The sequence below is a fragment of the Nicotiana sylvestris genome, chromosome 10 (genome assembly GCF_000393655.2).
Source record: "Nicotiana sylvestris chromosome 10, ASM39365v2, whole genome shotgun sequence".
Classification (NCBI taxonomy): Eukaryota; Viridiplantae; Streptophyta; class Magnoliopsida; order Solanales; family Solanaceae; genus Nicotiana; species Nicotiana sylvestris.
This window is the reverse complement of record NC_091066.1, coordinates 26905242-26910808: the sequence shown is the minus strand read 5'-3', so window position 1 is coordinate 26910808 and position 5567 is coordinate 26905242. Positions and strand designations below refer to the sequence as shown.

At 34.4% G+C, this 5567-nt stretch overlaps 1 long non-coding RNA gene across 1 annotated transcript; it reads right to left on the bottom strand.

Moving 5' to 3' along the window:
* Positions 1–229: 229 nt before the first annotated feature.
* Positions 230–5115, bottom strand: LOC104221685 (uncharacterized). The gene is made up of 3 exons (XR_011403155.1): positions 4981–5115; positions 4770–4829; positions 230–1848 (listed from the first exon to the last, which is right to left on the bottom strand). It is a non-coding gene; the product is annotated as an uncharacterized lncRNA (long non-coding RNA).
* Between the last annotated feature and the right edge of the window lie 452 nt (positions 5116–5567).

The window sequence follows — 5567 nt, the reverse complement described above, 5'->3', positions numbered from 1 at the left end:
TAGCAGCCCCCTACCTAATTTAGATGACTTTTTAGCAACCCCCTACATTATTTTAAGTGCTTTTAACTCCTATAAATAAGGAGTTCTTCTCATTCATAAGACACAACATTTATTGATTAAGTATATCATACTTTGAGAGTTCTTTTGAACCTTTGTTACTTGTGCTTTGAGATTTATCTTTCAACCTTTACTAGTTCTTAGTTCAAGGTAGTAAGATTACTTCTCTTTTATGATATCTTTGATTCCTTTGTGGTATTCTTAGAAGGCGATTAATACTAGTTATTAATTGTTGTCTCAAGTTACTCGTAAAGTGGTCAAGATCCGAATCTATTGTTTTGATTTGCTTTTTAAGTAAAGGCGTTTGATTTCTTCCATAAATCAAGACGTTGTTACTTTGATCTTGTCAAGGCTATAGAACTTACGTTCTTGGAAGTTCTTGGAATTCTTTCCTTGAATTCGTCTCATATCCTTTATTTTCATCTCTTTAATTCTAGTTGTTCAATTCCTTGTTGTTATTGCTTCCGCATTTACTTCTCAAATTCTTACTCTAATTTGGATTCCCGACCTAGTTATTATCAACCTTGAACTAAGAACTAGTAAAGGTTGAAAGATAAATCTCAAAGCACAAGTAACAAAGGTTCAAAAGAACTCTCAAAGTATGATATACTTAATCAATCAATGTCGTGTCTTATGAATGAGAAGAACTCCTTATTTATAGGAGTTAAAAGCACTTAAAATAATGTAGGGGGTTGCTAAAAAGTCTCTAAATTAGGTAGGGGGCTGCTAGGGGTCACAATAGCCATCAAACTTAGGTAGGTGGCTCCTAAGGGGTAACAAAAGCCATCAAAATTAAGTGGGGGCGGCCAAATCCTTTTGGGGCAGATTTGGGCCTTAAAACTATTAGTTTGGGCCATTGGTTTGGACTCCAATTGGGCTCCTTTTGAAACACCCCCTTTTGGACCTCTTTTAAGGTCATTTTGAGCCCTATTGGTGGACTTCAAGGGCTGATTTGGTAACCCAATCTTCCTCTTCTTGGACTTCAATTTGGATTACCAAATAATTGTAAAACTTGGACAATTCATCTCCTTTGGGCTTGAGCTCTTCCTCTACAATTAAAAGCTTCTTTATTTGCCATTGAAGTCTAGCAACCTTAGTTTGCATCTCTTTAGCTTGAGATATTGTATATGGCCTTAGAGCTTTCAAAACTTTATCCTTGTCCTTTATGCTATCACCTAGCCAATTCACGTCCTTTATCCTTGAGTAAAGTTGAGCTTCCTAGGATGCTATCAGCATGTATGATGAAACAAGAGCTCCTACGATATGAGAGAAGTGAAACAATCTCCATTGAAGATACTATCACTAAACTAAACACTAGAGCAGGGTTCATAAGAAACTATAGAAGTATAGTGACAACCATCTTCTCATCAAGAATATGAGATAGTCAATTGTTAAGAACATAGGGTAATTTAGACAATAATAATATAAAGGGTCCTCGTTCAATTTCACACTAACTCTAATAGTTTATAAAACTAAACACTAGAGTAGGCTGGAAAAGATATTGATTTTACTTAAAGTTGTCAATAGGTTGGAGTTAAGTTATCAATCACTGTGAAACTTTAATATACATGTATCCAAAATGTATATAAATTAAAATAAACACTACAACAAAAAAGTACAAGGTTCAAAGTGAAGACTAACCTTTTCCCTACCAGAAGGGCCACTTCAGTTGATTCACCAATTTTATCGCATGTCATCTGGTTTGGATTACATTTTATGACAAACTTAGCATAACGAGCTGAACAAACTGCTATAGGAAGAAGGCAAGGAGTTCCATGAAGGAATCTCAAGCTGCAGAGAGGAAAACATATATTGTTATTAAAATTTTAAGACACCAAGGAAAAGAAGGAGCAATAAGTAATAGATCAAATTATCCCCAAAATCCAAAAGAAATATTGGCTTTCTACTATACAAGGATTATCATCTTCTAGCATAGTCTAAAAGAAAAGCCATCTTTTTCGAGCTTACATTTACATACATAAGAGGCAAAAAAATGATGAAACAAGAGCTCCTACGATATGAGAGAAGTGAAACAATCTCCATTGAAGATACTATCACTAAACTATACACTAGAGCAGGGTTCATAAGAAACTATAGAAGTATAGTGACAACTATCTTCTCATCAAGAATATCAGATAGTCAATTGTTAAGAACATAGGGTAATTTAGACAATAATAATATAAAGGGTCCTCGTTCAATTTCACACTAACTCTAATAGTTTATAAAACTAAACACTAGAGTAGGCTGGAAAAGATATTGATTTTACTTAAAGTTGTCAATAGGTTAGAGTTAAGTTATCAATCACTGTGAAAAATCAGGTGTCATGCGGAAGCTAGCAAAACAAACCTTGAACGACGATAAATCATACAACAAAAAGAAATATACCAAAAGAGACACAAACATTTAACGTGGTTCGGTCAACTGACCTACGTCCACAACGGAGATGAGCAATCCACTATATAAAAAGAGAGTACAAAATATCGAGAGAACAACCTCACGAAGAGGCAAACACAAGTGACACACTAACACTTGTCCCGTAAAGTTCTCCCCTAAACACTACTCTCAAGCCCCTATGGCTACATTGTGGATGCTACTGAATGAGAAGGACGGATCTTCAATTTATAGAACTCCAAACCTTTTCCTACAAGAAAAAGGACTAGCCAAGTATAGTAGAATTATAATTTCCTTCTACAAAAAGGAAAACCCAATTAAGGTAATTATATTGCTCTTTCCTTCAACAAATAGGAAAATCAAATATGGTAAGAAAATTATGGCAAACACCTAACAATTCTCCCCCTTGGCCAGAATTTTCTGACAAGTTAAACTTCATCCACCTTCTTCACATAGACTTCAACAGGTCGCATCTCCAAATCTCCACCACAAAGTTTGTCTCAACGTGCGTAGCACACCGATCAAATTTCTCAGACAAAATCACGATTATCGTCAAATATGTTGCGGCTAGAACTGAACCCGCCAAGATGAACCTGTCTTGAACCTCGCTCTGATACCACTTGTTAGGACAAAAAAAAATCAGGTGTCATGCGGAAGCTAGCAAAGCAAACCTTGAACGACGATAAATCATACAACAAAAAGAAATATATCAAAAGAGACACAAACATTTAACGTGGTTCGGTCAACTGACCTACGTCCACAACGGAGATGAGCAATCCACTATATAAAAAGAGAGTACAAAATATCGAGAGAACAACCTCACGAAGAGGCAAACACAAGTGACACACTAACACTTGTCCTGTAAAGTTCCCCCGTAAACTCTCTCAAGCCCCTATGGCTACATTGTGGATGCTACTGAATGAGAAGGACGGATCTTCAATTTATAGAACTCTAAACCTTTTCCTACAAGAAAAAGGACTAGCCAAGTATATGAGAATTATAATTTCCTTCTACAAAAAGGAAAACCCAATTAAGGTAATTATATTACCCTTTTCTTCAACAAATAGGAAAATCAAATATGGTAAGAAAATTATGGCAAACACCTAACAAATAGCGATATCTAAGTATACACAAATAATATTAGTTATAGACACGAAACTCCACCACCTTGATTACCCAAGAACAACAAATACACCTTTGCCTTCCAAAGGTGGTATCCCATTCCATTTAAAATTTCAAAGCTCTCTGAATCTCCCTTTTTCCCAACAGGGAGTCCAACTAAGGTTCCATGAAACCATTATTGAAAATAAAAGGACACCATTTTTCTTCAATTATTTAATATCTTACAATCCGTAAATAACATCGAGAAATTAATTAGCACTATAAGGCAACAAAGTTGCTACATTATATGGAGGTTGCTATTTCGATAAGAACAACTGATTTTTTTAGTAGAGAAAAATTGAATTTACAGAGACAATCAAAATATTAAGGCCTAGAATATATTATATTAGAGACAGAGTTCATAGAGTTATACTACTAGGCATGAAGAATAATATTACAACAAAGTATTTTATTTTCAATAAGAATTACTTAACTATAGAAACGAGAAGAACATCAGTAACAAGAAATTACCTGCCCTTTGAGCTGTCAAATATAAATCTTCCGGGGCATACATTTTACCTCTAACAAAGTACTCATAAACAAATGGAGCATAATTTTCCGAACAAGGCACTCAAATTATAACAGAAAAAAAGCATATCGGAAAACATTATCAAGTCAAAAGCATTTGTCACAAGAATTTTGCAACTTATAACACTCTTAATTCAGATTTCTACTCAACACAATTCAAGTTATAAGATTTTTTATTATTGCCCTTCTACTCGGAGTTCTTAGTTCCATATACAATTATTGTGTACTACAAGCTCGTATAACCTAGTCTACCAGTATCATCCCAAGAAGGCCTGCTAATCATCAGAGACAACATTAAATTATCATCGCTGCATCAATTGTTCAAAGAAAGCAAAAAATTTATCAGAATTACAAAGTATAACATCCTCAATTCTTTGGGTAAATATCACTGTTCCAACACTCAATTCACTAAATTAAACAGAGGAACTTTGATAACGCCTAATAATCCATCACAACCACACAACAAATACCTAAGTATACGATAGCTAGGTTGGTACATATATTATGAGAAATTTGTAACGAAAATTGAGCATATATAAGTTAACAATTAGGGCACAAACTAAATACTAAAATAAAAAATTAGTCAAAATACAAAGAACAAAAATAGAAAGAAAAAAGGATAAAAGCCAAACCTAGGGCTCAGAATTTGCAAAATTTCTGAAATTGGTGGAGGCTGATAAGAGATGAGGTTCCTGATCCAAATATTAAAATAAAGCCATATACACCGAAGCAGATAAAAACTATTATATATATATATATATATATATATATATATATATATATATATATATATATATATATATATATATATAGTAATAGAGAGAGAGAGATGAATTGTATAACCTGGTGATGGCGACTTGCCATGTGAAGGCGTCGTCGGTGGTCGGATGATAGTCAGCAAGGGAATTGGGTAAACAAAAATAGAAGAAAAATGAGTATCTCGATGATGGCTGAATTAGAATTGAATTTAGTGGGTATTTTTTTGTGATTTACATGGAGGGAATGTGTGAGCGGGAGTGAACATTTAGAAGATAAAGATTGGAGGGAATATAAAATAATAAAAGCTGGATTTTTATTAAACTTTTAATGGCTACTTCTTTCAATTGCCACTATAAATGTATCTATTCCTGGAAATTAATTATTGCCAGTAATATTTGAGTGTCGGGAATCAATTAGTGGCAAAACACTTATTGCCACTAAATAATAGCCACAATTAGTAATTTTTGTACTAGTGCCATACAATACGGTGCCTGACACCAAATCAATACCGAAATCAACAACTCTGTCCGGCAGCATGCCTGGCTGCAGGAACACATCCGAAAAATCCCTCACGAAGGCCAAATAAGAAGACAACCCTTCCCAACTATCCGCTGGGTCTTCAAAAATGAAATCACCCAACTGGGAACATAATCCGTCAAACCTCGCCACTC